Source organism: Rattus norvegicus, chromosome 2 (assembly GCF_021556685.1).
Source record: "Rattus norvegicus strain SHRSP/BbbUtx chromosome 2, alternate assembly SHRSP_T2T, whole genome shotgun sequence".
NCBI classification, from domain to species: Eukaryota; Metazoa; Chordata; class Mammalia; order Rodentia; family Muridae; genus Rattus; species Rattus norvegicus.
This window is the reverse complement of record NC_141535.1, coordinates 212,515,721-212,543,448: the sequence shown is the minus strand read 5'-3', so window position 1 is coordinate 212,543,448 and position 27,728 is coordinate 212,515,721. Positions and strand designations below refer to the sequence as shown.

At 44.6% G+C, this 27,728-nt stretch overlaps 1 long non-coding RNA gene across 8 annotated transcripts; it reads left to right on the top strand.

The window, feature by feature from the left end:
• Positions 1 to 398: 398 nt before the first annotated feature.
• LOC102555028 (uncharacterized) lies at positions 399 to 27,481 on the top strand. 8 transcript variants are annotated; one of them, XR_015676862.1, is made up of 6 exons: positions 399 to 433; positions 622 to 700; positions 1,446 to 1,921; positions 2,016 to 2,092; positions 2,705 to 2,799; positions 15,725 to 15,880. It is a non-coding gene; the product is annotated as an uncharacterized LOC102555028 (long non-coding RNA). The 8 variants fall into 8 exon arrangements; XR_015676869.1 differs by having other exon boundaries at positions 1,439 to 1,921; XR_015676863.1 differs by lacking the exon at positions 2,705 to 2,799.
• Positions 27,482 to 27,728: the final 247 nt, after the last annotated feature.

Genomic DNA, 27,728 nt, shown 5'->3' with positions numbered 1-27,728 from the left:
CACCACTCCAGCCGCCGCTGAAAAGAGGGAGCTGTTTCCTGGAAGACAATGACTAAGCAGAAACCGCACCCGAGAAAGTGCTTCGTAACCGTTAACTCGTCCCGCGGCGGGCCAGGGGCGGGGCGCGCAGGGCCGGCGGGGCGCAGGCCCGCGGGTGACTGGCCCTCGGCCTGCGGCGGGCGTGGCGCCGGGCGGCGGGGCGCGGGCGGAGCCGCGGGGAGAGCAGCGCGCGGCCGGGCGCCCCCTGCTGGCTAGAGCGCGGCGCGCGGCCTTCGCCACCCGCGCCTGGTAAGAGCTGACGGCGCCCCGGAGCGCCGCTCAGCCAATGGCCGCCGCTCTTCGTTTCTGGACACGCCCTCTTCAAAAGGACAGCCAGAGGTCCCTTCCTCTGAGGCTTTGGACGCTTGCCTGCTTCTATTTCTCAGGAACAGATGTGAGTTCGCGAGTGCTCCCAACCCCGCGCCCTGCTCTTTTTTTTTTTTTTTTTTTGCTTTGCTTTGCTTTGCACAAGAACCTTCCTCCCCCAAACGGATCATTTTTCTCCCAACGTGTTGATTTCACCAGCTTGTTGCTGGTGCTGTACTAAATCCGAGACTACAACTTTTAATTTTTCCTTTTCAGAAGCCTAATCCTTCGAGAGAAAGGCCTAAGCCCATGAATCATTAAACAATACGAATACCACAGGGCAGTTAGTTTTCAGGTAAGTTAAGCATAAGGAACAGATGGGAACAGTTTATGACTCACACTTCTACAAGTTGTGATTCTTCACCGTTCCCACTGGCGTTGACTGCGTATAATAGCAAACTGACTATTAAAGTTTTACTCGGGGAACTTAAACTTTTGTTAAAACGAGTCAGGTATGTCGGAGCCAGATGAGATTTTCATTATAAGGGGGCAAAATCCTTTCAAAAGAAAAGTTAATCAGAGTTGGTAAACTAGTAAGTAGAAGATCTGGAAAGAGTGAGGCTAATGTTGAGTATGTATTTGTTGTGCACAGCCCATGAACAAGAGTCCGTGGAGGAGCAAAGGTTTCCCAGAAGCAGCCCCTCACACGGATTTGCTAACAATAAACTGATTCTTTTGCTGATCTTTTTTGTCATTGTTAGACTTTTGATTATATTCACTTAAGTCCGTGTAAAACTTAGAACTTTTTGGTTAAAACTTAGTGGTCATAGTTCCTAAACTTATTTCTGTCTCTAAAATGATCTCTCCTAGATCCTAGGATCATTTTTAAAAATCAGTTTAGCCTCCAGGCAGTGGTGGCACACCCCTTTAATCCCAGCATTTGGGAGGCAGAGCTGTGTGAATCTCTGAATTGATGGCCAGCCTGGTCTACATAGGGAGTCCCAGGAGAGCCAGAACTATGTAAAGAGACTCTGTCTCAAAAGGAACATAAAAATATTGTTTATTTATGTATATGTATGTTTTTCTCCCTGAGTTTATAGGCACCGTCTACGTTTAGGGTCCTTGGAGGCCACAGGACATGAGATCCTCTGATGGGTGGGAAGTTGTGATAAGTTACTAAGAGAAGGTATGGTGAGCTCTTAGTTCAGTACTTGGCTTATAATAAATGCTCAAGGAGTGAGAATTCATGGTGCTGCGGTCGAAAGCTTACACATGAGTTCTGAGAGTGAACATCTCCAGCCCTCAAAATTGTTGTCCTGTCCTACTCTGCTGTTACAACCTAGCCATCGCATGTTGACAAACTCCTATCAGGAATGCACAGCAGGCTTCACGTTATGTTTCTGAGATTTACTATGTAGACCCTCGGAGACCACATGTGTGGTAGTACATTGAGGAGGATCAGGAATCCAGTGTTAGCCTGAGCTATGTAAGGAGAAACCTACTTCAAAGCAAACAAGGACCGGTGGGCGGAGCAACCTAAGTGCTTCGTTTTACTCTTTACTGGTCCATATTGCAGGTAATTTAAATTCCTTAATGTGTCTGTGCATGATTTATATGCTTTTGATGCCTTACATACTTTACTTAATGATACTGTTGCTGTAACACCACAGTTGTCGAGAAAAGTAATCTGCATTTCTTCTGGGTGTGAAAGAAAGGACTACAAACCAGAAGAACTTGCAAAGTCATTGTGAGTCTCACCTTTTGTCTCAGGGGATTGTGCATGCCGGGCTTCCTCCTTAGGTAGCTGGAAGCTTTGTTTTGGGAGCCTTAACACTCCCTGTATAAACAGAAGGAGTCACTAACACCCAGGGCCTCTCAGTTCTTTTCATTTCCCTTGACATTGGTAGGATCTCATAACACTGTTTATGCTTTCCTTTCAAACCTATTCCTCTCACTTGGCGGGAAACAAGCTCTGCCATTCGGAAAGCCTAACTAACTCACAAGTTCTAAGTATTTAGATCAAAGGAGAAAAGAAAAGGAAAAAAAAAAAAAAAGACCCATGGAGAATTCATTGCTGTAGAAAGAGATAACACTTTCCACCCAGTTTTTGTTTGAGGATTCTTGCTTTTGTTTTTGTTTGAGGATTCTAGCTTTTGTTTTTGTTTTTGTTTGAGGATTCTTGCTTTTGTTTTTGTTTTTGCTATATATGAGAACATCTGAGGATTTAAATTCCTTAATGCAAAAAAAAAAAAAATCAAATATGAGTCTTTTCTGACTGGCATACGTGCTGGCTTGGAGCAGTGCCGCCTTTCTGTTTGGAGCCCTGACACCTTTCGCCTTCTCCGTTTCCTGTGTCCAGACTAGCCCATTAAGATTGTGACATCTGATCCCAGCCAGTGGGGAAAACACAGTCACCACCTTCCTCAGAATAAAAGCCAGGAACTTCCTGCCCAGGTGTGTCTCTCTCCCCCAGCACACTCTATTATCAAGAGTAAACGGTTGTCCAGATACTCAATTGGAGCAATGATTTTTTTGTGTGTGTGACCCCGAACTTATTTCTAGCATTAGCAGGCTACCCGCTGTATTTTCTTGTAAGGTAAAGTAGATTGAAAGTCTCTATTTTTATTTTAACTCCCTCAATTACTGTGGTTTTGTTTCCACGCCAAGGAGTCACTAAGTGACTTCATCTTAAGGATGTGCTCTGTGACAGAGGTAAACAAGTGCCGAGAAATCAGTTTGGACTGAGGACAGGAGAGGCACATGCCTTAAGCATTGTACCCCTCATTGGCATGAACAAGAGTGTGTCTAACGAAGGACCAAAAGGAAGCTTTGGGTTTTGTGTCTGAGGCATGAGTGTAAGGCACTACCTTACACTTGAGTAAGGTAGAATTGACAAAACCGAGAAACTTACAAGACATCTTTTCTTAAAATACCACTCAGTAGATATTTCTCATATATCTAGCATGTGTCAGTTTGAGGACATGCAGGCAAATTCCCGGTTAGTGCACCCTGCTCCCTGTTCCGTTGTAACCTGCAGTCTAATGGAGGAAGCCAATGCCAGTGGTAGAACAGAAGCAAGGCAAATTATCCTGTGGTTGTTGTTACAAAGGGAAGCTACAGATATGTGAAACCCACAAGTGGCTAATAAAATTAAAGGAGGAAAATGGCTTAATCTGCAGTCCTACAAGATGACTTTGGGCATTATCTCACACGGCTTAAGGAGAGCCACAATGAATAAAAGGCAAGAAGATGTGTCGAAACAGTGTGTGAGCCTCCATCTTGCCTTAGTTAGAAAGGAAACAAAAACACTGCCATGACAATGATAACAAGCACTAAGACCAAAAAAAAGAGATAGTCGTTCCCAAGGATTGGGGATTCAAAGGGAGATTGGTGCATTGGGACGATGTGAGGGTTGGGATTGAAAAGGGAAATTTATTAATAACCCCACAGGTTTGAGTCTAACAAAACTGATGCCATTAATGAACCCATTGTCTAGTGCGGTCATGTAAGATTGGCTGGAGAGCTGCTGTGTTATAATATTTGCAAGTATTAAACTGGTAGGTGATAGAGGAAAAGGATAGATATACTACTTTTGTTTAGGCTGTACGGATGGGTAGTTTGACTCTGAGATAACACTTTGCTTAAAGTTGGGGTGTTCGTATTGTTATAAATGGATGCGTCTTAGTAGTTCTTACATAATTTCTTGGCCAGTTAATTAGGAATTTTAAGCTTCTATTACTGGATTAATGTAGTGTTATTAATGTACTGTTTGGTTTAAGTTATATTTATAGTATATAAATCTTCAAGTAATTGGGCATCAAGTGAAAGGAGGTAGATGTATAACCATCAAAGTATTGACTAGTGCAAAAGATACCTTTGTATTATTAAAGTAGCATGTGAGGTCTTTATGGTGTGGCTATCATGTAGGAACCTAGGGTCATAACCAGTATACTAAGTCCACCTAGGACAATAGTGATGCTACATTGTCCCATAGATGAGAAGAAGGTAACCTGTGATAGACAAACTGATGGCTTTGACTATGGCTTTGTTCATCCTTTGCAAGACAAAGCAAGGAGAGCTTGTGACTGTGGGCTATCAGGACTGTGGCTCCAGTAAAATGCAGTGACGTTTGGCTAAGAACGACTGTAATTAGCCGTATATGACTTGACAAGCTCACAAAGGGCGATCTTAAGTCTATGTGGTTTAGACAGGTAGTGCTTGGTATCTGTGGATCCTGGTGATTGAACTTGCTGATCAGATTATTAGATGAGCAGCTTGGAAACTCAGGAGTAGCTTATCAAGCAATTTTAAGTTCAATATAGATTAAAGCTGTGCGTATTCAATCAGTATGCAAAACGGAAAAGGAATAGGACGTCCCTACTATTCAGCTTGGCTCCTTCAGTTGGTGATAATAATTAAGTTGGAATTATGTTACCTTGAAGAAAATATAGAATAGGATTAGGTATTTTGGCAATAAATGCCATGATTAAAAATATCCCTAAAAACTGGGTGTGGTGGCACATAACTGAATTCTCATTTAGAGACATGAAAATGAGGTGTCCAAGGCCACCTTTGGCTATGTGGTTAGTTTGAGTCCACCAGAATCCATGAGATTCAATTTCAAAGCACAAACAAGTCAGACACGGTGACCCATGCCTTTAATCCCAGCACTCAGGGGACAGAAGTCTAGGCTAACCTTGTCTACAAATCCATGAAGCAAGGGCTACACAGAGAAACCCTGTCTGAAAAAACAAACAAGCAAACAAACAAATAATACAAACAACACGCCTTAAAGCAACTAATATTTGCAGACTAATTAATATTGATTAATAATTAATGTTGAGTATTTGTCTTATTGCTGTAACAAAATGCTTAAAATAAAGAAGAAGAATTTCTGGGCATAGTGGCTCATCCATTTAATCTCAGCACTAGAGAGATGGAGACAATAGATCTTTGAGTTCAAGGCCAGCCTGGTCTACATAGTGAGTTCTAGGCCAGCCAGGGATACACAATACAGGTAGGGGGGAAGAGAGAGAGGGAGGGGGAGGTTATTACTATCAACTGTATTCAAAATTGGTAAAGGAATATGGAAATTTGGATTCTAAATTAACTGTCCCTGAATAGGGCTTTACCCCAAGATGAACACAAAATTGGAAAATATATTTGCCATTAAATGAAGAATTATTCATCAGAGAGAGCCACAGGCTTCAGGAACCAGAATCCAGAGTCATAGCTGGGGCAGAGATAGTAGATAGCAGAGGGACCTCAGGCATTCTCTCCAGGAATGTTTAGAATCTATTTGTGGAGTAATGGAGTTGAATTGCATGAAACTATTTCCTATGGCTAGCTCACGTTCCCCAAAGAAAGAGTCTTCTCAATAACTGTTACCTGAGAACTCAGACTTTATAAAGGGGCTATTTTCATAAGAATATTAAAAGATATAAGCTATATCCTAATATTTAGAGGTACAATAAGAAATTATTCCCTTTAGAAGGTATTGAATTGAGATGTCAATATCACATGTTGAATAACTCCTGATTACTACATATAATTTGAATGCTAAGAACCAGAGATTGCCAGCTATATGTGTCCAGGAGGATTGTCTTGACTTTGGGAAGATAGAGATTGGACATCTTTTTTGTTTGCCTGTTTAGATTTATTTACTTATTTTACATATGTGAGTACACTGTCACTCTTTCCAGACATATCAGAAGAGGGCATCAGATCCCATTACAGATGGTAGTGAGGCACCATGTGGTTGCTGGAATTGAACTCAGGACCTCTGGAAGAGTAGCCAGGTGCTCTTAGCCGCTGAGCCATGTCTCCAGCCCAAGAATTCTACTTTTTTTTTTTTAAAGATTTATTTATTTATTATATATATAAGTACACTGTAGCTGTCTTCAGATACACCAGAAGAGGGCATCGGATCTCTTTACAGATGGTTGTGAGCCACCATGTGGTTGCTGGGAATTGAACTCATGACCTCTGGAAGAGCAGTCGGGTGCTCTTAACCGCTGAGCCATCTCTCCAGCCCAAGAATTCTACTTTTAAAACAAATCTACAAGTATATCTTATAATCTCTGAGAACCATTGATCTTGCATACATATTTTCTTGACATCTTGTTAGAGATTTGTTAAGGAGTCTATCTTGCCCAGCATTTTCCCTTAAATATGTGTATCTTCTGAGTCAAGAGTGGTGGTGCGTGCCTATAGTACTAGCTACTTGACAAGCTGAGGCAAGAGGATCACGTGAATTACAGACGAGCTTAGGCAACATAACAGAACACTAACTGGAAAAATATTAGGTTTTTCCTAATGGAGGGGGCATGTGTGTGAATCCAGACCTTAGTGCACATGCGGATGTCAGTAGGCATTGTTTATGAACCAGTTCTCCCTGTATTTCACATGGGTTCTGGGGATCAAGCTCATGTCGTCAGACTTATGTGCTAAATGCTTTCCTTGCTGAGCTATCTGGCTGCCCCATATTTCAATTATAAAAATGATCTAATTTTATTGTAACATATCTGGAATGTGTAGAAAGTAGAAGAAACATCTATACTACTCAACTACTTTTTAAAAATGCATATCTTATTTAACTACCATTCACAGTCTCAACACCTATGTTTCTTTTTTTGTTTGTTTGTTGTTTTTTTTTTAGGCAGGGTTTCTCTGTGTAGCCTTGTCGGTCCTGGAACTCAGTCTCTAAACTAGGCTGGCCTTGAACTCAGAAGAGATCCACCTGCCTCTGCCTCCTGAGTGCTGGGATTAAAGGTGTGCGCCACCAACACCCAGCACCCAGCAACAACTATGTTTCTTAAGTTTGACATCCTAACAAATATTTCCCCATACTATTAAAATTATCCCTAAGTAACGTCTTTCTTTGAGACAAGGTCTTACTATGTGGTGTCCATATGCCCAGGCTGACTTTGAACTCAGAATTGTCCAGTCTCGGCCTCCTAAGCGTGAGGGACTAGGCTGACCCTATGCCTCACTATAGAGTGCTCGCCTACTATACTTCAGGCCCTGGGTTTTATTCCAGGAACTGCTAAAGAAAGAAGGTTTAAAAAGAACAGAGTGACAGGCTGACCAGCTTCTTCTAGCTTGGCAATAACTTTTTAAAGCATAGTTAGTGAGGTAAATTGCAAGGAGATAGATAACTTGACTACTACCTGTTGACAATTTTAAGTTTCCACCTTTTCTATGATAAAATTAATATCTATTCACCATAGAAAAGATGGGAATGCAAACAAGAAAAGGAAAGTGAAGAACAGAATTCTACCATCAGAAACAGGGTCTCTTACTAGGTCCTGGACTCGCTGATTAGGCTGGCCAGTGAACCTCAGAGATCCTCCTCCTGTGTCTGCCTCCCCCGCACTAAGGTGACAATGCGTGTCACTGTACCTGGCTCTCTACATGGATATTCAGGACTGAACGCTCTCTTAGCATGTACCATGAGCCCTTGACTAGGTGAGCCATCTCCTGGCCATCTTTGAGTTCTCAGTAGATTAAATTAGAGGGGGCCACCCTGACCATGCCTGAGCAGTTGGTATTTTTGTTTGTTTACACATCTTGGTAATGATTTAAACAAAGGGTTCCTCAGCCAAAACTTGTTTGAAAATCATTGATTCAGATGAATTACAAAATCCTTTTCCTCCCATCATCCCTGGATAAAAATCCCCATGTTTTGCTTTGTTTAATTAAGAAAAAATTATTACTTGCTGGGAATTTTCTTCCCCTTTAGTTTCTTTAAAAATTGACATTTAACCACAGATCCAACTGGTTCCCTGGGATCTCTGGATGCACACTCTTGGTGTGCACAATCCACTTTGCTAATGTCCTTCTGATGCTTACTCTGTCCGCAGGGAGATTTTCCGGCTGGTCCTACAACACAGCTCTGTGTGATTTCATCTTGAAGATCAGCAGACTGTTGTTGTAGGTTGGAGCCAGGCCCAAACTTGCCTGTTGTGAGTTTAATGGAGAGAGAAACAGTGTGCGTTGGCAGGACCCATCTGAACATTTGCCATGAAAGCAAATGTTCTTTAAAAAATAAAAATTAGCCAGCAGACTAAAACTTAGCAAATTATTGGGTAGTTTTTATGTGGAATGCATTGTGCTGGACTCTCGGGATGAAAATCATCAACCACACTATGTCCCAGGGAACCTATAGCAAAAATCGTCCAAGACCAGTAGATTAATCTACTGCTTGGAGAAGCTTGCATACCTGTTTGCCACTAAAGACAAAAGAAAATGTGTGAGCCATTTTGACCTTGCTGGGGATGAATGTAGTTTAGACTTGACCTTTGACATCTGAGTCTGAATTTTCTGGAATTATACATTAATTGCTCACTGGATACAGTGTCATGGTTGGAATAGCAAATGTCTTCCACAGGCTTGTGGTTTTTTGTTTGTTTTTTTTTTTTTTTTTTTTTTGGTTCTTTTTTTCTGGAGCTGGGGACAAACCCAGGGCCTTGCGCTTCCTAGGTAAGCGCTCTACCACTGAGCTAAATCCCCAGCCCCCCGAGGCTTGTGTTTTGAATGCCTGGTCCCCAGCTGGAGGTGCCCCTTTGGAAGGTTGTGGTCATTTGGGGAGGTGGGGTTAGCAGGAGGAAGTAGGTGGCCAGGGCAGACCTTTATGGGCGTCTTGTTCCTTTGGACTGAACGTTTTGAAATCGTAAAGTAAATCTTTCCTCCTTCTAAATCGTCTCCTAAGGTGTTTTAGTCACAATACCAAGCAAACAAAAACAGAAGGCACATTACAAATTCTGTAGTCCTGGCTCGTAGTGATTTGCGTTTTGTACGGACACATCATGAAAGCAAGCATTCTTTCCTCTGTCTTTGCAAGCCACCTGGGACATTTTTTTTTTTACTTTTTTTTTTATTATTATTAACTTGAGTATTTCTTATATACATTTCGAGTGTTATTCCCTTTCCCGGTTTCCGGGCAAACATCCCCCTTCCCCCTCCCCTTTTTTATGGGTGTTCCCCTCCCCATCCTCCCCCCCTTGTTGCCCTCCCCCCAACAATCTAGTTCACTGGGGGTTCACTCTTAGCAGGACCCAGGGCTTCCCCTTCCACTGGTGCTCTTACTAGGATATTCATTGCTACCTAGGAGGTTGGAGTCCAGGGTCAGTCCATGTATAGTCTTTAGGTAGTGGCTTAGTCCCTGGAAGCTCTGGTTGCTTGGCATTGTTGTACATATGGGGTCTTGAGCCCCTTCAAGCTCTTCCAGTTCTTTCTCTGATTCCTTCAACGGGGGTCCTATTCTCTTTTTTTTTTTTTTTTTCCCCCGGAGCTGGGGACCGAACCCAGGGCCTTGCGCTTCCTAGGCAAGCACTCTACCACTGAGCTAAATCCCCAACCCCGGGGGTCCTATTCTCAATTCAGTGGTTTGCTGCTGGCATACGCCTCTGTGTTTGCTGTATTCTGGCTGTGTCTCTCGGGAGAGATCTACATCCGGCTCCTGTCGGCCTGCACTTCTTTGCTTCATCCATCTTGTCTAATTGGATGGCTGTATATGCATGGGCCACATGTGGGGCAGGCTCTGAATGGGTGTTCCTTCTGTGTCTGTTTTAATCTTTGCCTCTCTATTCCCTGCCAAGGGTATTCTTGTTCCCCTTTTTTTTTTTAAGTTTTTTTTTTTATTAACTTGAGTATTTCTTATATTCTTGTTCCCCTTTTAAAGAAGGAGTGAAGCATTCACATTTTGATCATCCGTCTTGAGTTTCATTTGTTCTAGGCATCTAGGGTAATTCAAGCATTTGGGCTAATAGCCACTTATCAATGAGTGCATACCATGTGTGTTTTTCTGTGATTGGGTTACCTCACTCAGGATGATATTTTCCAGTTCCGACCATTTGCCTACGAATTTCATAAAGTCATTGTTTTTGATAGCTGAGTAATATTCCATTGTGTAGATGTACCACATTTTCTGTATCCATTCCTCTGTTGAAGGGCATCTGGGTTCTTTCCAGCTTCTGGCTATTATAAATAAGGCTGCGATGAACATAGTGGAGCACGTGACTTTTTTATATGTTGGGGCATCTTTTGGGTATATGCCCAAGAGAGGTATAGCTGGATCCTCAGGCAGTTCAATGTCCAATTTTCTGAGGAACCTCCAGACTGATTTCCAGAATGGTTGTACCAGTCTGCAATCCCACCAACAATGGAGGAATGTTCCTCTTTCTCTGCATCCTCGCCAGCATCTGCTGTCACCTGAGTTTTTGATCTTAGCCATTCTCACTGGTGTGAGGTGAAATCTCAGGGTTGTTTTGATTTGCATTTCCCTTATGACTAAAGATGTTGAACATTTCTTTAGGTGTTTCTCAGCCATTCGCCATTCCTCAGCTGTGAATTCTTTGTTTAGCTCTGAACCCCATTTTTTAATAGGGTTATTTGTCTCCCTGCGGTCTAACTTCTTGAGTTCTTTGTATATTTTGGATATAAGCCCTCTATCTGTTGTAGGATTGGTAAAGATCTTTTCCCAATCTGTTGGTTGCCGTTTTGTCCTAACCACAGTGTCCTTTGCCTTACAGAAGCTTTGCAGTTTTATGAGATCCCATTTGTCGATTCTTGATCTTAGAGCATAAGCCATTGGTGTTTTGTTCAGGAAATTTTTTCCAGTGCCCATGTGTTCCAGATGCTTCCCTAGTTTTTCTTCTATTAGTTTGAGTGTATCTGGTTTGATGTGGAGGTCCTTGATCCACTTGGACTTAAGCTTTGTACAGGGTGATAAGCATGGATCGATCTGCATTCTTCTACATGTTGCCCTCCAGTTGAACCAGCACCATTTGCTGAAAATGCTATCTTTTTTCCATTGGATGGTTTTGGCTCCTTTGTCAAAAATCAAGTGACCATAGGTGTGTGGGTTCATTTCTGGGTCTTCAATTCTATTCCATTGGTCTATCTGTCTGTCTCTGTACCAATACCATGCAGTTTTTATCACTATTGCTCTGTAATACTGCTTGAGTTCAGGGATAGTGATTCCCCCTGAAGTCCTTTTATTGTTGAGGATAGCTTTAGCTATCCTGGGTTTTTTGTTATTCCAGATGAATTTGCAAATTGTTCTGTCTAACTCTTTGAAGAATTGGATTGGTATTTTGATGGGGATTGCATTGAATCTGTAGATCGCTTTTGGTAAAATGGCCATTTTTACTATATTAATCCTGCCAATCCATGAGCATGGGAGATCTTTCCATCTTCTGAGGACTTCTTCAATTTCTTTCTTCAGAGTCTTGAAGTTCTTATTGTACAAATCTTTTTCTTGCTTGGTTAAAGTCACACCGAGGTACTTTATATTATTTGGGTCTATTATGAAGGGTGTCGTTTCCCCAATTTCTTTCTCAGCTTGTTTCTCTTTTGTGTAGAGGAAGGCTACTGATTTATTTGAGTTAATTTTATACCCAGCACCTGGGACATTTTTTCTCCCTATCATTGCATTCCCTTCCCATTATTATTAACTGATTTTTAAAACTCTCATTTAGATGTGAAGCTTAGGAAACCTCCTCCATTATACATGCCTCTGTGTTTTCCTAAAACAGCCTGTGTTTGCTGTTAGGAGAAGTGCTTCTTCTTTATTGTATTAGTCCTGCTCATTCCTGCTTCCTTGTGTTGTGCCGAGATGACCCTACAAGTGACTCAGACACAGAAGTTAATGCTAGCTGTAGCCACTGATGTGCTTTACATCTGTGAGCTTATTTATTTATTTATTTATTTATTTATTTATTTATTTATTTACATCCGTGGTTCTTGCTGAGGTCCAGCCCCAGCGGGGTTCAGAACCTGAAGGAGGATCTGTGGGATGAGGAAAGAAGACTTTGACCAAGGGGTGCAGTTCCCACACTCTGGCACCGAGACAGCTCAGGGTACCTTTACTTACGCATTGTTTTCTCACAGCCAAAAGAGTTTCACGTTCATTTTCTCACTTTCTCACATACGATCTCTTTCAAGAACTTCCTACCTTTGACAATAATATACACACTGTAGTTTCCCCCTTCCTTCTCCTCCTCAATCTCTGTGGTTTCCTGTAACCTATGAACTGTATGAACAAGGAGGAGACACAGCTTCAAAAAGCAGTTAATATCGGACTCAGCACATTGGTGTATAACCAAGTGACCGAGGTTGTTAGCAATTATGGTTACCGCATAGACAAATGATAGACTACATACCAAGGAGATTCTGATTTAATTATTGGCATCTAGCATCTCCCATATCCTAATCAAGAGATCTAATTCTCCTAATGCCCAATGGTCTCAGTAGATGAGGAATCTGAGTCAGTTCCTCATCCTTGCTTGGCTCACGTCTAAGTATTCCTATTAGATCTTGGAGCCACGGATCCAGCAAAATCTCTAACTTTTTGACAACCATCTAATATTTTTGGGGGAACAAAATATTGGTGGGCAAATTGTTGTTAGCACTAAGTCCCCATTGGAAGAAAACATCCAGATGTTAGCTAATGTACTCAGACCAGGGCCTTGTGTTGACCCAACGGCATCATCATCATCAACAGAGGAGTCCTGGTCTGTTCCGTTTCCACAATCCTCAGAGACAAACAAGATGGGTCATAGTCTGCACTTCCTTATTCTGATTCTTGGGAAATATCTATCACAAACAAAGTAAAAGTAAAGACTTCTGATAGCAAATCCAAGAACACAAACACAAGTTAAAAGCGAACCAACATTCCCTTGGGAAAGGCCAGGAGATTGGGCATGAATATCCCCACAGGTCCTTGCCTTGTGGGGACCCGACTTATCAGGCCTTGCTTTATTTACACTTTTCCCAACAGAGGCTGGGCCACCGCCAGGTTCTCGTCACTTCAAGAAAAGTACCACTGCCCAAGTTACAGAATGCTGTTCCCAGGACCCTATATCTAACAAGCTGGGACTCATCCAGGGAATGTCTCCAGAGCCTTCAGTGTCAAACCAGATGCCTTTCCATCACAGAGAGCTTTCATAGAACTTACAGTCCCGGTGGGGAGATTGGCTTGGCATGCAGCAGACATCAATGCATAGTCACTGGAGGAGTAGATGGAGCCCTGGCCACCCCTAGAGAATAGGGCCTGTCACGGAGACAGGATATGAACTCAGGCAGAGATTTTAGAAGGACAGTTTCTGGGCTGAGGTCCTGGGAAGAACAGAGAGTCCTGCTGTCTGGGGGCTGAATGTGTGGGCTTTATGTTCAACCACAAGGCTCTAGCTTCACAATTGGGATGTTTGGCTGTGACTGAGACACTGGAGATTTATCTGTTTTGAATCTTGAACAGGTCACTCAAAACACTGTAGCTTTAAGAGAAAATATATTTGATTTGTAAAAGAAGTTTATTTTTAAAAATATCTCTACACAAATAACAGAATTTGCAGCATTATCCCGAACAAAATGTTCAAAACACAAGGAAAGATCAACTTCTTTTTTGAAAGGATTTTGAGTCTAAAGAGCTTTCATAGCAGAAGTATCAGGAACTGGCCCAGTTCTCCGTGCCCCAGATATCAGAAAACATGGCTACAAAGGCCAGCCAAGAAGAGCTGTATGGGGTACCACCTGCCTGCTCTGCCACTCTCTCCCCGAGTGCCAGGGGCTGGCGAAGTTCACAGCACACACTCACAGATGAGCATCAACATACAGATTGGTATCTTGCAGATTCCCTGCCCATGGCCCGTTTACATTCTTCTCCTTGATCACTGAACTTCACAAAAACAACCCACCACTCACTGATCTCTCTGTGGGAAATGCTGTAGCCTTGTGATCTATACTAACTCTGGCACCAGGTCATGGGACTTGGGACCTGGCTTCCGCCAATTTGCTTTTATTTGTTTGATTGTTTTTGCTTGCTTTTTGTTGTTTTGTGTGTTTTGTCTGGTTTTTGTTTACCTGGGAGCGTTGTTTGTTCTTGTTTGGTTGGTTGGTTTTTGTTTGATTGGTTTGGTTTTTTGTTTGATTGGTTTGGTTTTTTGTTTGATTGGTTTGGTTTTTTGTTTGTTTGCTTTGGTTTTAGAGACAGGATTTCTCCACATAGCCCTGGCTGTCCTGGAACTCACTCTGTAGACCAGGCTGGCCTCAAACTGAGAAATCAGGCTGCCTCTGCCTCCTGAGTGCTGGGATTATAGGTTTATATCACTGTGCCCAGCTTTTTTAAATTTAAAAAAAAAAAATTTACTTTTATAATCTAACGTTTCTGGGCTGTAAGTTTCCCATGTGTTGTAGAGGTCACAAACACAATTTTGTGGTGTGGGGTTGTCATGAGAGTAACTAAAGAAATGTACATAAGGCAGTGGGCACGGGGGTGGGCACAGTGACAGAGCAGTGACAGACACACCCAAACCCTTCCTTTGCCCCTGAGTCTCCATGGTATTCCCATGATGACCCTGGATGGAGTTGAGAGTGGCCTTGCCCTGCCCTCTGTAGAGCGCACAGCCACAATGAGGTTGGACAGAGACCGGGGTTACTAGCCTAGTCTTTGTGTCTGCTGGCAATAAGGAAGATTCTTTCTGGGCTGAAGGACAGGATGTGCTAAAGCAGTGTATCCCCGGCTTATTGATTAACCAAGTCAGGGGAACTTTAGCTGAGGACCCTGACTTAACATACGGGTCGTTAATCTTCACGTACCCCGATGCCGGCTCCATCCAGATCCTTTAGGTTTTTCTAAACACACACAAAAATGAAGCCAATCCAAACATCGATAAAGTTTATTGGCCTCAGTGCTGGCATGGACAACTGAGGACCTGCCTTTTCATTCCAGATGCCACCTTTTGTCACATGGTTGGATGCTGCTCCCGGCCTCCTGATATCCCTGCCCCCACCCCTAGGCCACAGGGAATTTTTTTATGAGATTAAAATGTAACTATTGCAAAAGCTCTGGCTGTGAGTGAGCAAGAGCTTGGAAGGGCAGAGCTCCCACCAACTTAAACCAGGGCCCGGGGTGAGGCCTGGCATCTAACGGCTAAGCTGGCACTGTCAGGGTGGAAAGAGACCACAGGGTGGGCGGTAGGGGAACTTGAGCTTTATGCTGCCATTGTGATCAGGGGACTGGGCCGTCTTTGCAGAGGGCTCTGCATTGCTTTTCTTATCACTAAAGTCTTCGTTGTCTCGTCAGAGGCAGCGAGAACCCTGGTAGGTAGGGAGTGCTGTGAAAAGACCCGAATCCTGTGCTGCGGGACTAGGCTTTGGTCTTCATAAAAACTGACTGGCGAAGGTACCTGAGGAAATCCTTGTGAGAATGGATGCGTGTATTCTGAGGCAAGAACCTCAAGACCTTGGGGTGGGGAACAGTATGCAGTCAAGAAGAAACTGAGTGGCAGAGGTTATACAACCACGCAAGAAATTGCAACATGTGCCCTCTTCCCTAGCTGAGAGACGTGCGAGCTAATAAATGTGTTTGCTTTCACAGGACTCGGGCGCTAGGCTGCTGACATATCCCAGTACCATGGGGCTGGCTATTGTTTGGTACTGGAAGAGGCCAGTGGAACCATGGTTCCTTCCTGCCAGAGGAAAGCTGTTCCTATCCACTCTAGAATTGCTTGTTTATAAAAAGTGTCAACTGTGAGGACCTTTGTGAACTTTTGTCCTGTAACACAGGATGTGACTGTATGCATGTATATTTGCATCCGTGCGTGCAGGTGTGTGTGTGTCTGTGTGTGTGTGTGTGTGTGTGTGTGTGTGTGTGTGTATCATTTGTATGCACAGTGTCCACAAAGGCGTGAAAGGGACACAAGGTTTCCCAGAATCAGAGGTGCAGGCAGCGTGAGCTGCCGGATGTGGGTGCTGGGAACCAAAGCGGATCCATAGGAGAGCAGCGAATGCTCTTAGCCATGGAACCATCTTTGCAGATTTATCCGCCTGCCTTCTAAACATGCCACAGAATCCTTTGTTATTCTTATGCTTAAAAAGATTCTTTGGGGTTAGTCTCATGTCCTGTATTCAGAAGCTGAGTTCTGTGCCCCTCTCCTGACTACAGCCTGATCTTGGAGCACTGTATAACCTATGTGCTGTCACACTCCCCAGTAGTCCCTGGTTGGTCAATAAATGGCTGGGACTTGTGACTGGGCAGAAAGGAAAGTGAGGCTTAAAATCAAGAGAGGGGTCTTGAGAGAGACCACCCTGGAGAAGAAGAGAGAAAACTGACGGAGGAGTAGGCTGCCATCAGACAGGATAGACAGAAGCATGTGGCCAGGAGAAGAAATTCTGCCTGCAGCCACACATGAAGCCGAGCTAGCCCTGTAAGACTCAAATAGCAATGCCATGGGTGTAGCTTTAGATTTTAGATTTAACGATGGTTCTTAAATGGTCTAACCTCTTTTCTAGCCTACCACCCACCAAAGGTAGTGGAAAAGAAAGGTTATTACGGGGGGGGTGGACCTGTTTAGACGTTGTTCTTTGCTGCAAATCCCACCTGGGTTGTCAGGAAATCAGCAGTTCAGTTTTCAGGTCGATCCATTTGAATATGTGTCACGAATATACCAGTAGTCCAGTTCTGCAGTGTCAGGGTAGCAAACATGAGTCAGCAGCGGTGGCACGACCTAGCAAAACCAGCCAGGCCTCAGACGAATCAGCAGAAGTCAGCATGAAGAACCAGGACCACCAGGGACACCAGCAGGAGTTCTTTGCTGTATCTCTCTCAACAAATCAGATCAGCAAATATGAGAGACCAAGAAGCATTGTCCACTGAGTCCTATTTACACTCCCCCCAAACCACGTGTCCTCCACAGGTCTTGCCTCCTGTGTGTCTGGCCTCAGCACATGAGTCTGTCTTAGCAAAACTCCACGAGTCTGGCTCAGCTGACATCACTCTGCCAATAGCCCCACTCCACTAAGGAATGGCAAGGCACACCAATACCATCCAGGGTCATCCACCATCTGTTGGTTCCTTCTTAACATCATGGGTCCTTTCACCTGTGTCTGCTTCAGTGAAACGCTCCTTCCCATGTCTGCCTTAGTGAAACATCCCCTCACGGTGTCTGCTTCAGGCTTCAGGAAAACACTCCTTTCCGTGTCTGCCCCCAGCAAATCCATAACTACCTGATACAACTGACTTTCCAAAGAATCCTGAAGTTTCCACTTCACACGGCTTATGGCTGGGATGTAGAACCTGCCCAGCATAGTGCAAACAGCTTGTAAAAAACAAGACCAAGTCTTTGTGTCTTTTATTCGTGAGCTATACAGGAGAGAGTGGGGCACAACCCGCCCCATGAAATAACAGGATTTCCCCCTCCCCTTCATCAGTTGGATCCTCATTGGTTGGAATGCCATGACATTGACTATCTGTGTGTGGAGGCAGTGGTGTGTGTGTGTGTGTGTGTGTGTGTGTGTGTGTGTGTGTGTGCAGGCTCTTGCACCCATGTGTGCGAGGAATTAAGGAGCTGAAGGAATAAAATGAAAAAGTAATCATATTCAGGTGCTGCACGGAGATGTTTCAATGTAACTCAGGTACAGGGACCTAATAAAAATCCTTCCCCTCTGAGATAGGGACTACGTATCCTTGACTGGTCTGGAACTCACAATCCCCCTGCCTTGGCCTCCTGCATCCTGAGATTCAACCCTTAGACTAATTGTGAGGCTTCCAACATAGATTGTGGCAAGTAGAAATTGAAGGGTTTATTCAAGAGACCTCCTGAGACTCGACATTGAAGCAGAGAACCCAGGGATCCCCAGATGGCAAAGGTTACTGACACATAACAAACAAATGGCTCTCCACCACGTCTGCCTGGAACTCATATCCAATTCTGCTTAACAGAGTCTAGAGAGGACAGGATAGGGAGACTCCACCTATAGCACTGATATTTTGTCTTCCATGAACTTTCCCAAGACTTGGACACAGCAAAGTAGGATCCAACACAGGAGAAGGACAGAGAAGTCGCCCCACAGAGTTCCGAGGATTAGACATGTGGATTCATGGAAGCCCGGCTTTGGGCTACTTCTGGAGTAGCAGGGATGATGCCATAGGAAATGGCTGGACACTCAATACGGGCAGTCCAGAGGGACCTTTTGAAGTCCAGAGGATGATGTTTTGGGGGAGGGAGTGGAGAGGAAGCAGGGAATTCTCCTTTCTGTTATATTCACTTCTGGGGTGTTCAAGTTTTCAGATAACTTAAAAGGAAGTATTCTCATTTAGAAAACAAAAGCTGCACAGGCTACAGTTTCTGCTTCCGGGGGCTGAGACTTTCTCTTTGGTGAGGCTCACGATTATGTAGTGCATAGTAGACCTTGAAGGGGAGCGAAGCACAAAGCAGCAGGAGGCTCACAAGCTCCCCTAGCTCCTGAGTCTGAAATGCAATCACACCCAGGGGTAAAAATTGGTTTGGTGACCATTGTGAGGTGCCACGATGGGCTGTTATCTCTCTCGGAGACACCTGCTTCCAGCGCAAACCGTCAAATGTTAGTCCACAACGATTTAGAGTTTCTCACGTGTGCTTAGGTTGCAAGAGATGCCCAACTGCTGTCATGAAAACATCTGCTCTTGATAGAGGCTCACGTGGTCTGTCCCACTTTCCTCCCTCTCCCCTGGCCCCCTTTCAGCTCTCCAGCCAGCCACTAAACTAGGTATAATCATCTTGTAACCTGGAGTTCCTTGATCCACACTTACCTATGGCTCATTCCCTCACTGTGTCGCTGCCCTTGGACGAGTCCTCCCTGAACACCCTCTGAGTTAAACACCCTCAGCTCTGTTCCCAGAGCGCACTGGGGTCATCGAGGAAGCAAATGTATAGAATGTTCCCTGACTGCTTGCAGGGACCCTTACCATACTGTTGGCTTGTTGTTGGCCAGGGCTACAGTGTTTACCACAGTTGCCTCTGCCTCTGGGCAAAAGGCTCAAAAACCATGTGTTCAGTGAGTAAGGTGTTGGCCTGGCATCCTTGTCAAGTCAGGCACAGGACAATGTGCTACACTCCCCTCCCCCCTGCCTCTTCTTCTAGAAGTGAGCTTGTTCAAATGTCTTCTACTGAAAACTTGCATGTGAGAAGCACAGAATGCTGACTGGAGTCCTAGAGACTGTAGACTCCCAGCACAGAATTCTCAGAGTCCGTCTACTACGGATGAGTAAGGGTTGCAAAGCCCAACTAAATAGGCTCGAGGACTAAGGTTCTTGTCTGTGACTGTGAAAATCCTGCCATTTTGCAAGTCTGAATGTCCCCAGAGTTAAATACAGGGCTTGGGTCACTCACTGGCTAAGACCCTGGGAGGAGGGGAGAAGGCAGCTGACTCACCTGAATAGAACACAGGGGCTTACACTGAACCCTGAGCTCTACTGTGGATATGGCTCAGTCCAAATACTCTGCCTGAAACAAGAGGGGCAGGGGGCAGGGCGGCGGGGGGGGGGGGGGGGGGGGGAGGGACCCTCTCTGTATAACCCTGGCCATTCTCTAACTTATGATGTACACTAGTCTGGTCTCAAATTCACAGAGCTCCTTCTGCTTCTGCCTCCTGAGCTGCCAGGTGACCTTAAATAAATAAATAAATAAATAAATAAATAAATAACTCCTAAAATCAAGAAAGAGAAAAGAAATCAAAAGGTCTCAGCACTGCCTCTTGATTATTTCAGCCCTACTCACCCATGCAGGGCAATATCGTGCTTCAGTCACAAAACAGGACCCCTCCAGTGTCACAGACACTCAGCTTGTCATTCTAGGAAGGGCTGTCTGATGGGATAGCCTATCTTGCTTTCGGCAAACAACTTCAGAAAGGAGAAATGTTGGTTAGAAATTGCAGGACAGAATTCCGTTGCAACAATTGCATCCCTAGATCCTCACTCCACCATTATAGAGTCACAACCAGCTTTTCCCTCTGACAGACCCCTCGGTTTCCCAAGGGAGAGAGACTGCCCCACTCTATGCGCACTAAAACATTGCAGTCCTTGTCTGTTCCGCCTTCTATCTCTGAAATCTAACACAGGGAGCCAGGGAAAAAGACATTTAAGACGTAACTCTTGCCCTTTGGGGTTGTGGAATGTTACTTTTTGAAAGTCCTGGCCACCTTCAGAAGAGGTGAGGCCTACTGTGGAAGAGTCCTGGGAAGCTGAGTCCTGAGCATCGGAAGACCTGGAGTTTGAAGTGGAGGGAGGTTGGACAATCAGGTAAGATGGACATCGCCTTGCCTTCTCTACTCTCTGTCCAGTGCCTGGCTTTCTGACCAGTGGAGTGACCAGGTTAAAAGAAGGCTAAGTTTGTGAAACTCCAACTCCATGGTATAGCCATGACCATACTGTGGCCCATGGACTACATGCAGCCACAGACAATAAACGTAACCCAACACAAAACTCACTCGAAACATTATGAGGGCTTTCTTGCTTTCTTGCTTGCTTTCTTTCTTTCTTTCTCTATTTCTCTCTCTCTTTCTTTCCTTCTTTCTTTCTTTCTTCCTTTCTTCCTTTCTCCCTTTCTTTCTTCTATTTTGTAACTTGATCACATGGTTCTCTAGTGTGAAATTCAAAGGTGAGAAGTGATGTGGCCAAGGGTTGAAAACTCCTGGTATGCGCTTTCAGAAAGTGGATGGACAGGCTTGGTTGGAAAGCCGTTACTGTAGCCAACACCAACTACTTATCAGGGTATTTAATCATCGACTGCAAGAAACTAGACCACGATGCTAATCCAAGTGGCTTCAGCTCTCTAACACGATATAATTGGATTTCAGGGTAAATAGCTTTGTGGCCTGCACCCAAATACCCCCTGGACTTGTGTTAACAAGCGCAGGTTCTGTCCTGCAAGGAGCTCCTGCAGCCCAGACTAGATGGGAAAGGGATCCATCCGCTCTGTGCTTCAGTCCAGCCCATCCTACAGAATCCAGAATTCCCTTCACAGCCAGCAACCAGTGCATACACATTACATTTCTATCTGGAATGTAAGCGATCCAAAAAAAAAAAAAAAAAAAAAAGTTCAAGACCACTCAGATGTGCCCTTCTCAGAGGCCTCTGGTTAGCAGATCTACCTTCAGTCCTAAACTTTGCAGCCCATGAGCCACAGAGGGTTCTGGGAGCATTATCAAAGGATTAGGGCCTCTTGCTGAGTGAGCAGGTACCCAGGGAACTTTCTGCCACAGTGACTTTTCTGAAACAGATCTGATCATGCTACCTACAGCTGTGTTTGGAAAGTTACCACCCAGCCATTAGCCTGAGTAGGGAGGGGTGGGGAGAAATTCAGATTCCTGACTTAATCCTCTGACCGGTTGAATCTGAACTTCTTCATGCAGAGTTCGGGAGTCTGCTGTTAACACAACCTTCCCTTCTTATTCTTCCACTCGATCCAGTTTAAGAAGTAAAGTATACCGTAGGCTGAAGCCAGCTGCAGATCACAGCACTCAAAGCCTGGCAGGATGTGGTTCTGTTTGTCACGGTCTCCTGTTTGCTGCAGGCACCCGTGAAATCCAAAGCTCTATGTTTAGCCACACTATGCACCTCAGCAAACTTGTTCGAGCGTCTTTCTTACTCTTGTGGTTTAAAATAGCTTCCGCGTCATTGCCCAGCTTCCCTCTCCCTCCTGTTATTATTATTTTTTTTTTGTTCTTAATAACTGGCTTAGCTGTTTCCTCTGCATGAGGTGTGTCTTCTCCACTTACCTTTTACACACATGTGGAATCATAAGCATTTGGTACTCACTCCCTTTGTTCCTTCCTTCCTTCCTTCTCCAGCTGGACTATATGCCCTACAGACTGAAAGCCATGTCTTACACTGAGCTGTTTCTTGGCCCTGAGTAAGAGCTTAGAGACAAGTGGGAATGAATCAAGATCTTGTTAGAGGCCCCTGAGCTTAGTGATCTCAAATTCTGGTCTCTAAAAGACAAGGCACTAATACACAAGAAATAAACACAAGCTATCAGAAAAACTACCACGTACAGTTTACTAGAGATTAAGTTGGGCATCACGTATGGTATAGATTCCAAACAGAGGTGTTATTAGCAATAAAGCCATACTCGGGACCAGGGTTGCACCTGTAGGGATGGTGGACAGAAAGCAGGGGTCCGAGTCAGCACTGGTGCAGGGGTCTGAGTCAACACTGGTAAAGGTGCTATCAATTGAAGTTCTTAGCCAGGTTTGGGGGGGGGGGGGGTAAGTTGGGGGAGGGGAAAGCTACAAAAGGATTCTCTGAGACCAAATGACTAAACTTTGTTACGGAAAAGCGTAGGGCCAACCCTACACCAAGGTTTCCATTCTGTGGCTTGAGAGGAAAGAGAAACAGAGACAGAGACAGAGACCCAAATGACTTTGATTTTTGTGTGAGTACCATCTTGAAGAAAATATTGAATATTGCCTAATCCAAAGGAAATGGTAGTTAAGCCAGTTGTTAAGAACAAAGGAATAACAGCAAGAGAGAAGGAGGAGTGTCGCGCCCAACCTCGACCAGCAAGGAAGACACGACCAGCGAAGATCTTCCCCGGGGAATCCCCGCACCACATTTAAATAGCTAGTGCTGGCCAATTCTAGCAAGCCACGTGGGGATAGCGGATAGGTTGTACAATGCGGAAGCGACCAGGCCAAGCAGGAACAGCCAAATAAGGACTTGTTTTTCTCAAGGAGCGGAAACCGGCGCCATCCCCGGGGCGCAGGACCTCGAAGCTCCCTACAGAGGAGGAAGGAAGTGGCATCGGGGGCCTTGTAGACCGAGATGGACAGACAGACAGACAGACAGACAGACAGACAGACAGACAGACAGACAGACACTGGCTGACTTCATGAGGTGTACTGGCTTGGTTAGAAGTGGGAGGTTGCAGGCCAGAGCCACAGTATCTTGGGCCACTTTGAATCCTTTCCTGCCCACCTCTACATCAGACTCAAGCATCTTTGTGACCACCAAAGTCTTCAAAATGTATTCCAAGGAGGCTAGTGCTTTCCACAGTCCAAAAGCCAAGAATGACATCAGACGCCATCTGCAACCTAGAACACTTTCCCTACTCGCTGTACCCCACCACTCGTGGCCCCCATTCACATATTCCAAAAGTCCTTTGATTTATGACTTTGATCTGTAACTAGTAATATCTATCAAGAAACCTCTTCTACTGTGGAACGTGGTATTCAGGGAAACCTGAATCCTGGGCTGTGATCACTTATATTTGACTCCAGAATAAAATGTTTTATTCTCTTCGGGGTGAGAGTTGTGAGTTTTTGTTTCGTTTTGTTTTTTTTTGGGGGGGGGCTTTGGTTTTATTTTTTTGTTTTTTTACAACAGTGCCAAGGGACAGTGTTCCTAAGACCATTCATCGCACCAAGTCCTGAAGCAGTTCGAGGTCCATGGTTACATCAAACACCATCACCAAGAGTCGGGGATCAGACAAAATTTGGACCAAGAACAGTGAAGAAATGAACAAGGCAGGGCTCCTGGGCCAACTTAGCAGAACTCATAATGGGGTTTTATAATGAAGGCTTTGTTTGGGGGTGCCAATTAACAGGAAGATCTGGGTGAGTGTTCCTGGCAACATATGCCTATGGGTGGGAAGGCATGGAGGTTAAGAATGTCTTGAAAAAAGCCATCCCAGCCTTCTCTCCCTGACCTGCTATTGATCGTTTACAAAATGGCCACCACCCATCTTGCTGCCCTGACTGACCATAAACGACCCTTTCTGTTGCTTTCTTAAAATGAAGTCGGATCATATAACAGCAGGCCAGTGAGTTTGCTTGTGTGACGCCATAGCAATACGTCTAAGGCTACAAGCCTCTCTGGTGTCTGCAGGAGCCTTTGAGAGCAAACATCTCTCTGACCTTCCCCAGAATATCACCTCCTGTTTTATTTTTCAGGCTTTTCCACCTTAGCTGGAGAAAGAGCCTATGCTTGCCTTTCTGAGTTGGCTGAATCTACTCCCATTGGCCCCTGGGCGTTCTCAGTTGACTCCAAACGTCTCCCTTCTCTTAAAGCTTTTTCAGATCTTTTTGTCATGTTCTTCTATCTTGGCATCTACAGGTCCTTGCACCTCAGACAAAGGTCAATCGAAACAATGCCTACTCCTTGGATTTCTTGTGGAATTACGATGTCACGGGATCCCATGAACGCTTGTGGTCTGGTCCCCCATGTCCTCTCAGAAGTAGGCGTACTTGCCCTTGGTGCCAGGTCTCCTGGAGGCCCCTTCAGCATTGTCTCAGCTCTGTGATCCATCCTCCCCTACCCAGCCAGTCCCAACATCTGTTTCTTCCCAGCTTTGTAAGCACAGCCGCTGTTCCGACTGCCCTGTGCTGTTGTAGGAATGCCACGCTTTTGTGCAGAGCCAGGCTAGTACGCGCATGTAGTGTTGGCTCTTGTTCAGTTGCTGCCTGTTTCTGCCATTCTTTCTCATGAAAGGAGAGCAAAGTGTGAATGTGGGCTGGAGACAGGACTGGGGCTGTTGGGACCTGAGTCTGACCATGACTCTGGCATTCCTGTTGCCCTCAGGCGCTCTCTCTCTCTCTCTCTCTCTCTCTCTCTCTCTCTCTCTCTCCCTCCCTCCCTCCCTCCCTTCCTCCCTCCCTCTGTCTCTCTGTATCTATCTCTGTCTCTCCCCCTCCCTCCCTCTCCCTGTCCCTCTCCCTCTGTCTCTTTGTATCTTTCTCTTTCTCTCTCTCTCCCTCCCTCCCTCCCCCTCCCCCTCTGTCTCTCTGTATCTCTTTCTCTGTCTCTCTCTATGTCTGTCTCTCTGTCTCTGTTTCTGTCTCTCCCCCTCCCCCTCCCCTTTCCTGTCCCCTATCGTGTGTGTGTGTGTGTGTGTGTGTGTGTGTGTGTGTGTGTGTGTGTGTGTGTATTTTTGCTGGTTCTAATTAGTAGCTTACATTGTTTCTCAAGAACATGTTAATATTGCTGAAAATGTTAAATATTGAAAATATCCTTAACCATGTAGATAACTCCGTTGGCAACTCCCAAATTCTTTTGTCTTTATTTGGTTTAGTAACAGTCGGGGCCAGATGTCTTCGTTTGCGTCTGTCTGAGCACCTACAACTAGCCAATTCACTTTTCCATAGCGAAGTAGGATCGTCGGGCATGGGCATTCATTTATTGTGTCTGTTTAAAAAATTTCCCAAGCAAATCCAAGAATGTGGTTATGAAAGCCAAGGCCTGTTGCCAAAGGATGATTGTGTGTGTGTGTCTGTGTGTGTGTGTGTCTGTGTGTGTGTGCGTGCTGCTGGTAGAGCATGTGTTATGTTATGCAACATCTGACCCTTGAGCTCTGGATGCCATCCAAAGAGTAGCTGGGTGCCCAGGGAGTGGCTTACAGCCTTGATGTTTGGTCTTTGGAGTTTCAACTGTTTGTAAACAGTCTCTCTGCTGATAGATCTGACAAGGCCCGGCTGCTCTTCAGACCTGATGATCTTGCTTATAGAGCCTGGGCAAAGTTCTCTGAATGGGCCAGTGAGGAACCAGCTCCAAGCTTACACTAGGGACCTCTGGATATTCCCAAGATCTCTGTGGTATGTTTTCAATGCAGCAACTTCAGCTTGCTCTGCTGGAGTTCCACAAGCTAGGCAGCTCATTAAGAAGAAACACCTTGGACACATTGTACTTAATAGCATCCTTCTGAGCTGAGCAAAAGATCCACTTATTATCAGGTATCCCTCAGGATAGAGGCAGTGTGGAGAGTTCTACCCAACAGCTTGGCGGAAAACAGAAGTGATATATAGAAAGAACCTGCTTGGATACAGGTCAGCTCCTGCTTCATTGGTCTATGATTGGCTAAGTGCTCATCTGCTGTGAGTGGCCAAGACGCAGCTACTAGTTAAAGAATGTATTCTCAAATTAGGTTACAGTTTGTCTGGATATTTCTAAGTTATATTTTTGCTACATAAAAGGCAGCTCTGGGATAAATGTAAGGTGTCATTTGCTCCTCAGTCTTGGGAGACTGGTCAAAGCCGGTGTACCAACACACCAGTTTCTCTCACTGTCAAAATGGACTCATTTGGTTGCAGGATGGAGTAGACATGAATTTATAATACCAAATTACTTGAATGATTCTGTATGTTTTCTTCACATTTTTACGATTTTTGTTTGGTTGGGTTTTTTTTTAAATGTTTTGTTTTGTTTTTTTAAAGATTTATTCATTTATTATATATAAGTACACTGTAGCTGTCTTCAGATACACCAGAAGAGGGCATTGGATCTCTTTACAGATGGTTGTGAGCCACCATGTGGTTGCTGGGAATTGAACTCAGGACCTCTGGAAGAGCAGTCAGTGCTCTTAACCGCTGAGCCATCTCTCCAGCCCTGGTTGGGTTTTTTTTCCCCCTTCAAGATAGAGTTTTTCTGTGTAGCCCTGGCTGTGCTGGATACCCTCCACTCCCCTGTCTGTAGACCAGGAGATCTGCCTCTCCCCCAAGTGCTTGGATTAAAGGCGTGCATCACCTTGCCGGGTCATGCATTTACCACCTAATCATACAGACCATTATTGAATAAAGGAAGGCGTTATTCAAAGCTTCAAGATCCTCAAGCTTAATATAACTATCAGGGAGGCTGAGACAGGAGGATTGCCTCAAGGTTGAGCCCAGCTGGGGCTGTACAGTGAGTTCCAGAGAAACCTAAACTACATAGTAAGATTCTATTTCAAAAGCAAACAAGCAAAGTAAACTAAAGTAAAAATGAAGACTACTCCCCTACTGAAGATGTCTAATACCTTCTTCCCTTTCAAGGTTGGTGCTAGTTTTGACTATGGCCAGCTGTGGGCTCTGGTTATGGGAAGTGCAATCATACCTCCACATTCTGACACCGTGCACATGACGGCCCCATAAGATGAGTCCGGAGCTGGAAAATTCTTGGCACCCAGTGATCTCATAGTAATTCTAAGGTTGCAGTAGAAAACATTTCTTACATATTTGTGGTAATGCTGGCATGATCACCTCAACTCTGTGCCCATCAAATAAAAATAGAGAACCACAATTATGAAATGCACTATTATTTGGCAATGATAATAAATGACTCCGCTACTGTTTCATGCATTTGGTATAATATCCTTTTTATTGTTGTTTTTGCAGGGTGTTTTTTTTCTACATTGGGGGGAAAAAAAAGCTCCCCGTAAAACAGTAAGCCATGTTAGCTTTGCAGCAGCCTCCCATGTCTCCTCTGTCACACATCTCTGGGTTGCAACGGTCCCACCGTGCTCGATTTCATCTCATATTGTTCACCAGGACCTCGAAACCCATGCTAATGTCACCATCAAGAGACCAAAAGGAATCCTAGACTTGGAAACAGAATTAAAAGCAGTAAGGACTATGGAGGTGGGAAATCAGAAATGGTTACTGAGTGCCAGTCAGTCGTGTCCCATTTGCTCAAAGCTATCATCTTGATGAAAAATAAATAAATAAATAAATAAATAAATAAATAAATAAAAAAGAGCAATGGGAATCGTTAAATAATCTGCTTCACAGATTGACCTCTATCATTTAAGAAGTACCCAGTGGGGGTTGGGGATTTAGCTCAGCGGTAGAGCGCTTGCCTAGCGAGCGCAAGGCCCTGG